Source organism: Palaemon carinicauda, chromosome 3 (genome assembly GCF_036898095.1).
Source record: "Palaemon carinicauda isolate YSFRI2023 chromosome 3, ASM3689809v2, whole genome shotgun sequence".
Classification (NCBI taxonomy): Eukaryota; Metazoa; Arthropoda; class Malacostraca; order Decapoda; family Palaemonidae; genus Palaemon; species Palaemon carinicauda.
In genome coordinates, this window is record NC_090727.1 from 45,299,236 (window position 1) to 45,310,639 (window position 11,404).

The following is an 11,404-nucleotide window of genomic DNA, read 5'->3' on the forward strand; positions in this document are numbered from 1 at the left end:
ACTTCAAATAATACGTTAAACCCATTCTTTGACATTAAATCTTACATTAAAACCACTCTTCAAGACATCAAATAATACGTTAAACCCATTCTTTGACATCAAATCTTACATTAAAACCCCTCTTCAAGACTTCAAATAATACGTTAAAACCACTTTTTGACGAAGTTTTACATTAAAACCACTCTAAGACTTGAAATGATACGTTAAACCAACTCTTTGACATTAAATCTTACATTAAAACCACTCTTCAAAACTTCAAATAATACGTTAAACCAACTCTTTGACATGAAGATTTGCATTAAAACCACTCTTAGACCATTTACTTTAAGGAATATTCTTGAATGATAACTTATAATTACTTCACTGACGGTTTCCATCTCTTAAGATCATTAAAAAGGCTAATGCTTCCCTGGAACTCGTATAAAATTACTATTCCTTTCATATGAACGTTTAATATAAATCCAATTCGTAAAATTATCCAAACTACAACTGTTATTAACTATATAAACTATACTGTATTCTAGACTAGAATAGCCAAATAGGCACTTCTTTGCATCCTTTGTACAAAAGCTTAAAACCAGTAAACAAGAGATTTTATCCTTTTGAGAGAAATTTTGTCATTGAAATGTTTTTAAACAGAGATGCCCATTCACTGGATATAACAAATAATTAAGATATTCTATGCAAACCAGTATTTGGAATGTTACACATGACCAGAATAATTAAAATATTGAAATGTTCAGAAAATTATTAATGTAACGAAAAACTATAACAATTATTTGATATGAAGGCTTAAGATTAAACTTTCTAACTTATTGGGAAGAGAGAGAGAGAGAGAGAGAGAGAGAGAGAGAGAGAGAGAGAGAATTATTTTAACTTTCTAATACTTAGTAATACTATTTACAACCTTTAAAATACAGATTCCCTTCACAAATATTCAAAATTATAAGGGTCGCCTAATACTTCATAGAAATTTGATGACGGACTGGTCACTTCAGTGAGACTATTTGGTGCTCCTTTTGAATTAGAAATTAATGTAATTCGTCGATTATTTTGCCTTCCTCGGAAGATTTCTGGAATTCCTTTGTTGTAGCAAATCCGAGATTGTTCGCTTCTGATCTTCATGATAAGTGCACACTCGTAGTTTGATTTTCTGTGTTGAGCAGGAGCTATAGATTATTTCCTCTTTTGATGATTCTAGTCTGAAAAATCAATGAAAAATATTAATTTTACAGATATATGTTGTATCAAAATATTTTACTGTACACTTCCATATCAAGACCAATCTATAAGTTTTAAAAAGATTCCTGAAGACTAAAATTACTGCCAGATCTTGGCCGAGAAAGCATCTATAACGTTTAAAATGCTTACAGAAGACTAAATTTACTACCATATACTTTTAATAAAATGTTCTAAGAACACAAGATTAACGATAAAAAATTACAAACAAGACAACCAAAAATTTATCGTGTAAATTGGAAAAGTATTGTCTCCTAAATCCTAACAAGGACATACTTCACCTCAATAATCTAATGACTGGCCTCTGGTAATCCACTGACTAACAGCAGCTCCCAAAATCTTCAAATTACTGCCTGCAATTTTCTTCAATAGATTATAGATCATATTTACTAGATAAAACAATCTACTTTACACCACAGAAGATATTGATATAAAAAAGCTATGGATAATAATAGGATTTACTGACAAGGTAACAGTTTCAGATGTAGAATATTGCTTAGTATAGTGCTGTGGAAATTAATAACTAATGTGGTATTTTCACTCTCCTGAAAAAAGGATCTGCTACTTCCTAAATTTATCAAGTAAATGTATCACTCTCGTAATTGAAATGATCTATTAGATTTATTATATGATGTATGGATCCTACATAATCTAATTCCAGCCATCCTATAATAATTCATACGAGTGGATCTTTTTTGGTAAACCTTCAGTCAATGAATTGGCCAATTCTACTTATCTTGCATTGATCTATGGAACATTCTCTCTCTCTCTCTCTCTCTCTCTCTCTCTCTCTCTCTCTCTCTCTCTCTGTTCGTTGACGAGATTATTCAACGTTTTGGTTTTTGGTTTACGGGGTATACTTTATCGATGGACTTACCTATCTAACACTATTAAACCAACAACCTGGTTTTACCGGAGTCATGTCTTTAACATTACAACAAAACAACAATGTTTTTTGCTGATGGTTAATACTAGCAAAACAACAATGTTTTTTGCTAATGCTTAACCAGTGTCACCTAAAATAAGTAAAAAAAAACCCTATCCAACTTTATCCTTTAATTATATAATCCAGCCTTTACCCACCACTGGTTTCCTGGAGATAGGGAGAGAAACGGCGGTACAACCCAGTGGGTGAAGTCAAAAGTGGCTTTTGTGCGCTGATAGTTATCATTCAAGTTCCAGCCAAGCTGAAATTATACTCCCACTAAAAGATGATGATTTGTATTTGTGTAGGAACAAACAGAAATCCAACACAATACTAATCTATTGGCAATCAAATCCCACCTTAATTAATTGATAATCTAATACTACTTAAGTCTTCTAATAAGAGCACTAATAATAATCTGCAACCCCCTTCAATTGGCAAAATCTAGAATTAGTCAACCTATCAATTGTCAACTCAGTACAGATAGAAGACAATCCTAGTGTAATCTTCTTACAAGTAAAATCTGCCGTGAATAGCTACTAATTATTTTAATTGAATCTTGCTCAATCCATAAACTTTGACCATCTCTAATCATCATAATACATAAAAGGTTAAATCCAATATCAATTTGACCTTAATCTACGAAAAACGACGTTTTTTATACTATTCAAATCTAATAAACAATGCTCTTTATTAACCTTACCTTTAGAATTCCAGTTACTACAGCTAGCTGGTTTTCATATACTATGCTTTCATTGAAGTGCAGCAAAATTATAAGCCCTCAACTTTGTCTCCCATAGCTCATTGCTCCTGATAAACCTGATATAAAAAAAGTGTAAATATTTCAAAGTGTGTTCTACTATTTTGTAGAGTTATATTGCGGAATTGAACATGAATTTCTTGCTTTTACAATTATCTAAAAGGACCTTTTAAAAATCTATTGAATAGTATTAATGAATAGACTATCACGAGTTTAGTATTTTAAGAATATATGAATATCTATTGCCAGATATTTTTCAATGAACAATACTCATCACCTACTTTCTATAATTAGAAAATTATTATTAGCTCAAACCATTACAGGTAATTGCTACGTTACTCATCCCCGCGAATGATACAATTATAATGGATTCACAGGGGGAAGCAGTATTTTACAGGAGGGGATATCATAAAACAAAATCTGATGTATTACACTATGTACGATTAACATATGGTAAGTATAAATCACACTAAAACCAGGTGTAAAAACACATAGCACAATTGTATCTTAGGAAATCTAGGTTTTGGGTGGGGAAAACTGAGTGAAAGACTAGGATGCATCATGTCTTAACCACACCCACCTAACCTAGCCTAAGTTGCTTGGCGGTCGTCCTCTTTGATTGGAGTCTTCAACCCCTGTAACTTCCCCTTTTCTTAATCAATGCTTCTATGTCACTTAGTAAACATTATATCAAACTTGATTACACCAAACTTGCTTTAATCAAATGCCATTATAACTAGATTGTATTACCCTAAAGTACTTGTTACATACATGGTAGCCAGTGAGTAAATGAAGAGAACCTTATAATCATATACTTTTTCCCCACAAGCCCTCTCTACTAATACATCAGTCATTAACTCCACACACTCTAAGAAATGGCTGTTACATAAACATTTCTGAGACCTGTAACATAAAACTTTTGGAAGCTAAATTTAGTTAAAAAGGTCATTTACTGAATATGTCGAGAGAAATATTAATAAAACGACCATAAGCCAATATAACAGTAGCATAAGCACAGTTATTCACCTCTGATATTATAAAGCAGAAAAAAGATTGAGACAGCAGTTCTTTTCATATTTCTATCACTTTTGTTATTATATTCTTGCCTCTTTAAATTTATAACAAACTATCCAAAAACAGTAGACAATCTATCACATCTTACAACCAAATCCAGTTTTGATAAGATATTTAAGTATGATCCAGTTACCAAGAGTTATGCTGTGAATCTTTGTTAATTGTGCGATGTACAGTAAAGCTTTGATTATTTGAGTTAAATTTTGAACAGGAATTTGTGTCTTGTGGTAGGCTAAGTTAGGATATACCTTTATAATTTGATTTTATCTAAAGCATTGAATGTTAGGTTGGGTTACATGCTCATTATTTGAATATATCTACAGCATTGTAAGTCACATTATTATTATTATTATTATTATTATTACTAGCCAAGCTACAACCCTAGTTGGAAAAGCAAGATGCTATAAGCCCAAGGGCTCCAATAGGGAAAAATAGCCCAGTGAGGAAAGGAAATAAGGTAATAAATAAATGATGGGAACAGACTAACAATAAATCATTCTAAAAACAGCAACAACGTCAAAATAGATATGTCATATATAAACTATTAACAACGTTAAATACAGGTATATGTCATATAGGCCTATAAACTATAAAAAGACTCATGTCAGCTTGGTCAACATAAAAACATTTGCTCCAACATTGAACTTTTGAAGTTCCACTGATTCAACTACCCGATTAGGAAAATCATTCCACAACTTGGTAACAGCTGGAATAAAACTTCTAGAATACTGTGCAGTATTGAGCCTTATGATGGAGAAGGCCTGGCTATTTGAATTAACTGCTTGCCTAGTATTACGAACAGGATAGTATTGTCCAGGGAGATCTGAATGTAAAGGATGGTCAGAGTTATGAAAAATCTTATGCAACATGCATAATGAACTAATTGATCGACGGTGCCAAAGATTAATATCTAGATCAGGAATAAGAAATTTAATAGACCGTAAGTTTCTGTCCAACAAATTAAGATGAGAATCAGCAACTGAAGACCAGACAGGAGAACAATACTCAAAACAAGGTAGAATGAAAGAATTAAAACACTTCTAAAGAATAGTCTGGCTAGGTAAGGATCCAGCCTCCTAGGTTAGGTTAAGCTTAGTACACATTCCTGAAATTCTTGTTAAGTGGTAATGTAGGGAAAGGAACTGAATCTTGTTTAAACATATGAGGCAGTACCATTTTTGTTTTATATAATACACAGTACTATCTAGTAATGCCTTGAAAGGGTTGCCTTGAATTATATGTCTGGACCATGATTTTAGTTGCAGTGTATAACATTGTAGGCTAGATTATAGGAAGGTCACGTCAGCTGTATGAACCCACCTAACCTGATTTCATTTGCATTTTCCTAGGTCTCACTAGGTGGGAGAGGAGTTCAGTTTAGCTAGGTAAGGACCTGTTGCCTAGGCTAGGACACACCTTTTTCTGTGTATTTATATACATTGTACATTCATTTTTGCAATCCTACATAATTTGTGATGAATTCTGATGTAAAGATTATGGTTAAATTTTGTCGCCACCCCCACATGTGTTCTAATTTATATTTTTCTCGAGTAAACCACATGACAAAAATTTCTTCAATCCACTATCCAAACAAATGCATATGACAACAAATAATCAAATGACAATGATATTTCTCCTATTTGTGTTGATGTGTCCAATGACAACGATTAATAGCTCTTGGTACGTTCGTATGTTTGTTTCCACTCAACTTTATTCCTCCCCATTGCACACTGGAATTTTCACGACTCCATATCCCTTTGTACTAAAATTGCAATGTAGTTTACTGCTACAAGTGGTTACCTTATAAATACCATAGAAAATTGCATTTAGAGCTGATCATATATATTTATACGAGGGACATTTGCGAATTAACACTGAATATTGACAAACAGGACACTTGCCATACAGTGTCGTACCTTTCACCCAGAAACATCAGACCCCGACTAATATAGTAAAACAATATATCATCCTAGGTCAGCTTATTAATGCTAAAACAAAGCCTATTTTGGTGCCTTAAATAGTGATATACAAGGCTGGCGTGAGCAGCACATCCATGTGCCCCTTGCCAGAATAGAGGGGCAGTGATGTGTTATTTTGCGAGCAAAGTTGAGCCATCGCTTTGTTGGTAAATGAACATGATCTCACTGCTCCTCTGTTCTGGTAAGCGTTACATGGATGTGCTGCGCATGCTAGCTGTGTGGGTCACCAATAAAGTATCCAAATTACCTATAATTCACATCAAATCTCTAGTGGTTTATGTATACATAAACCACTAGAGATTTGATGTGAATTATAGGTAATTTGGATACTTTATTGGTGACCCACAAGGCTGCCATGCGCAGCACATCTATGTTCTGCCTGTCAGAACAGAGGAGCAGTGAGATTATGTTTATTTGCAAACGAAGTGGGCTACGGCCAAGCAAAGACCATATGGGAACAGCAAATCACAATACTTGTAATCTGACCAGGTTAAAGGTTTAGAAAACAGTGCTCAACAGAAAATGGTACTCTAGAGAAAACGGTGCTTGCAAAGTACCTATGTCGCACTTGTTTAACCCTTATATTTTTGCATGAAAAAATTATTCTCTCTTTTACTTTTCTTGTTGTTTTGCAGTGCTTGGCAGAAAATGGTACTCTAGAGAAAACGATGCTTGAGAGGTACCTCTGACGCAGTTGTTTCACCTAATATTTTGAAAAATAATTTCATCTATTACTTTTCTTGTTGTTTTGTAAGATTCTGACATTATTACCTTCTGTAAATCAAGTGTTTTCATTTTATCCCACCCAAAACCTTGATTCCCCCCTTGGGGAACCCTCATTACTATTGGGGTATGTAGGGTGGTCGTAAAATGACAGTTTTGCAGAATATAACAGAACACAATAAAACAATACGAACACTAGAAAAAAAATGTTTTTCATGCAAAAATGGATTGGCTGAAGTATACTAAAATCCTTACTTCCCACCAGGTCTTCCATAATTAAGGAGTAGTGATCTATGCTTAAGCCATATTGGGAGTTTTGGCCTACCTAGAATATGTCATGCAATTTTTTTTTTTTTATTTATTTATTTTTTTTTTCTTTAACCACGGATCTAATACACTAAACACATTATCTGTAGAATAAACCAACCTATGGCAATTAAGTGCTGACAATCACCCAAGTTACCAGAATTCTCACATTTGAAAAATGTTGCACACCGCAAATAAATAACCACTTACACATTAATTGGGTATCGACAAGAAACGAATCACATTTTTACCTGCTTCTAATAGTTGAGCGTCACATAAAAGGAAACTATTTAAAAATCAATGATAAATAGAAATTGCAATTTCAATTTAAAAATGGTCAACTTCAATAAAAAATGTAATGTAGTGATGAGTTGATTTTTTTGATTAACTGAGAATTGGTAAAAATACTCCAGTATCCTAGCTATCATAATTACGTATCATATTTCGAAATTAAAATATACAGCATTTTCACGTAGATACTAGAGTTACTCTACTTTACAAAACTACAGGTCCCACAAAATTTGCTTATTGTATTCATTCTTAGGTATTTAGAGTATCGCACAGCGTATTTGCGTTAATTGTCAAAACCACATTATCGAAGCACTAAGACAACCAGTTTCATCTTAAAATGTTAACATTGAAAAAAGGACTCTGCAAAAGATATCCATTTTTTTTTAGTCCTATAACATACTAAAACTAATATTCACTATATATTAACCCTGAATTTGCGCAGTACATAAGAATTGAAACTACAAAATTACGCCATTAGTAATAAGTCTTGGTCTATGCGTGCCGGTGTACCGGTTTCAAATTACCCCCTCCAAATCTTACCCCCCGGTAATTTGAAACCGGATTCAAACAACCGGGGGGTAACTTGATACCGGTTTCAAGCTACCCCCGGGGGTAATTTGAAACCGGTTTTATGCTACCCCCCTGGTTTCAAATTACCCCCCTCGTTTTTGCACAGGATCTCATCATTTATGAATATTAATAAATTGCTTTTAATCAGGGTCAACACAATCATTAGGTTATATGTATATACATGTATTGTTTCACCTATTGGTATCGTTTATTAATATCCAGCCTTTATCCGTCTTATGTTTATATCTTAGCTAATAAATGTCGGATATTCCATTATCAGTCATGGGCGCATATTTTTCCGAGACAGGAAGACGAGGTGAAATTTGATTTTGACGGTTATTTTTTCCATTATTTGAAATATTTCATAATTATATTGCAAGCAAATATTATATAAGGTATAATCAACATATTGATCATAAGTATATATGTATAAACACACACACACACACACACACACATATATATATATATATATATATATATATACAGTATATATATATATATATATATATATATATACACAGTATATATATATATATATATATATATATATATATATATATATATATACTGTATATATATATATATATATATATATACTGTATATATATATATATATATATATATATATATACTGTATATATATATATATATATATATATATATATATATATATATATATATATATATATATATATATATATATATATATACATGTATACGTATTTGTATGTACGTTGTAAATACTATATCATTCATGATATCAGTAAATAATTAACTCTTTTAATAAAGCAAGATTGTAAGCAATTATAATAGTTTTAATAAAACGTGGTACAGTACATGCTGTTTGCTTCTACTGTACTTACATTGGTTGTTTGTATACGAAAACACCCGGACTACGGAAAAGTCGTTACACTTTATAGCCCTCTATGGATGACATTGAACACAGCTTGTGTTAATCTCACAACTGTTGTTACTGATTTTAGCCTAAGGGCAGGCAGCTGTGTGTTATCATGGGCTAAATCAAATCCTATTTAAACCATCTTCCAGAGTAGTAAGTGATGGATTCGTGTATGGATTTTTTTTCTCTAATTTTCTCCTGGAAAATTATTGAAAAACGGTGTCATAAAATGTTTAAGAATTTTACCTGAAATGTATCAAAGAAAAAAAAGACCTCGCCACATGGTCACCTGTACATTTCCATGCGGTTTATGTAACACTTCTGCCCCTTTGTCATAGCTCCATTCTTTCTTATTACTCATTTCATCAAATGACAAAACAGCAATACCTAGTAATCGAGACTTCATACCATCTTTAATGTCCTCTGGTTTAAAATGAATCGAGCTAACAGTAGCTTACACAACGTTAATTCTGTCTGCACGACGACATGCATGTTGGTAATTTATATTTGAGCTTTTATTTTTTACGTGCATAGCATCCAAATACTACGAAGTTACTATGCATTATCAGTGACAGAATAAATGAATAAACAAAGAGATATATGGACACAAGGAGTTCTATTGTTATATTGCAACTATGGGTATGGTCAAACCATTTTAAGAGCAAACTCGGAGCCCAATAGCGGCATTGCCAGTTCTCTTGGGTCATTTTCAAAGCACACCTGGCTTGACCACTTTAATCTATGGGCGAGCCAAGAATAAGAGAAAAGGGTCAACTAATAAGTCATTCACCCGGATTTGAACGGTCTAAGAATATAATCCTTTAATTTGATACTCTCCCTAAATTGTTTCCTTCGTTCTTTTTGTTTGCAACCACGTGGTGACAAGTTGAAACTCTTAAATATAACAAATAGCAAAATTGTTATAAAACGATTAACATACTAACAGAAATAATCTTAATTTTGATATCAAATGAATTCATTTCTCAATTCTGATTGATTATTAAAAGACAGGATTCTTTACAAAGGATTTAATTAACTATGTTTAATATGGTATATTTACGTAGGTGATTGTATTGTTTTAGAATTTACCTAATTAATCGACAAAATTAATTTCTTTACAATAAAGGTTATATTAGCAAACGTGGTTATGGTGACTTCGTCAGATGAAGTTAGTGCTATCACAAAAGATTCAATAAATTAGTTCATTCAGACCATTTTCATGTCTTCCTTTATAATGTTATCAGTATGCTAAATACCCTTGACCCAATTTGCCTTGCAAATCTGAAACAAAGTCGTTTTTTATAAGTTGGCTGCATCTGTGACACGTTTTATTGTTTGGTCAATTCCAAATTTAACAATTTCATTACCATTTTCCCATTTTTTTCTTAATATTTAATTTAGTAAATATTTTTTTCCATGTAATGCTAAAACAGGGTTCATTATGGTGGTTTTGATTTCAAATATTTTTACGGGTTATATCTATCTTTTTTTTACTTAATGATTGTTTTGTATAAAGTTAGATGCGTCACAGTTTGTGTTTAATTGAAAGATAAGGCCAGTTAATTAAAAATTTAAAAAAAAATAAAATCTCGACAATCACGCGCACACTGAAATAAAATAACGTTTTACCTCGCCGTGATCACTAAACCTTAAATGAAAGTCTGTAACTTCAAATATTGTGAATTAGGGAATTATATGACACTTTAGGTCTTAAATACGAAAATATCAACAATCACACGAACAGAAATAAAATAAAATTTTACCTCGCCTTCATCACAAAACCTTGAATTACAGTCTGTGACTTTTAACGTGTCATATAATTCACTAATACACAATTTTTGGTCTTAAATACCAGATTAAACTACTTTTCCTACTGCTGCGAAGCCAACAATAAATGCATGATACATATTTGCGAGGTCACATGAATTATTTATCATTCTGATGAGGGGGTAACTTGAAAACAGAGGGGGTAACTTGAAACCGGTTTCAAACTACCCCCCCGGTAATCTGAAACCGGTTTCAAGTTACCGGGGGGTAATTTGAAACGGGGGGTAACTTGAATCCTTTACACCGGCTCAAAACTGAGTAGACCTACAAATATCGCTAACTATATATCTATCAATTTTCTGTTAAAAAATAACACCGAGAACACTTTGATATACCGGACCTTATATCTAAATTAACAGTACGAACCTTTGGAAAAATGTAGAACGTTTATTCGCAGAAAATGTCGGAAAAATGAGATATTCCTGAGTCCTGTTTCTGTCTTGCTTCCACAACAACCGGTAGAGTAATGACACACCCGAGAGCGGAACAATACATTTGGCTGGCATATTGGAATGTGGATTTTTTTCCTTATTAAATCATTATTTAATCGAGGATTTCTTTTGAATACCAAGATATGGAGATAGCAAAAAGGATACTTTAATTGTTCACACAAGTCGGCTGTTTTTATGATTAGAAAGGAACAAATATCATGAACTACTTTTCTGAAATTTTATCCCCAGAATCTTTCGGAATTTTAGGAAAGCCAATAAATGCATGGATACGCCCATAAAGAATGCACACATGCCCTTATACACTCATATATATATATATATATATATATATATATATATATATATATATGTATATAT

General features: G+C 32.5%; 1 long non-coding RNA gene across 1 annotated transcript; it reads right to left on the reverse strand.

Moving 5' to 3' along the window:
• Window positions 1–963: 963 nt before the first annotated feature.
• LOC137638268 (uncharacterized) lies at window positions 964–11,076 on the reverse strand. Its single transcript, XR_011043977.1, has 2 exons — window positions 10,962–11,076; window positions 964–1,202 (listed from the first exon to the last, which is right to left on the reverse strand). It is a non-coding gene; the product is annotated as an uncharacterized lncRNA (long non-coding RNA).
• Window positions 11,077–11,404: the final 328 nt, after the last annotated feature.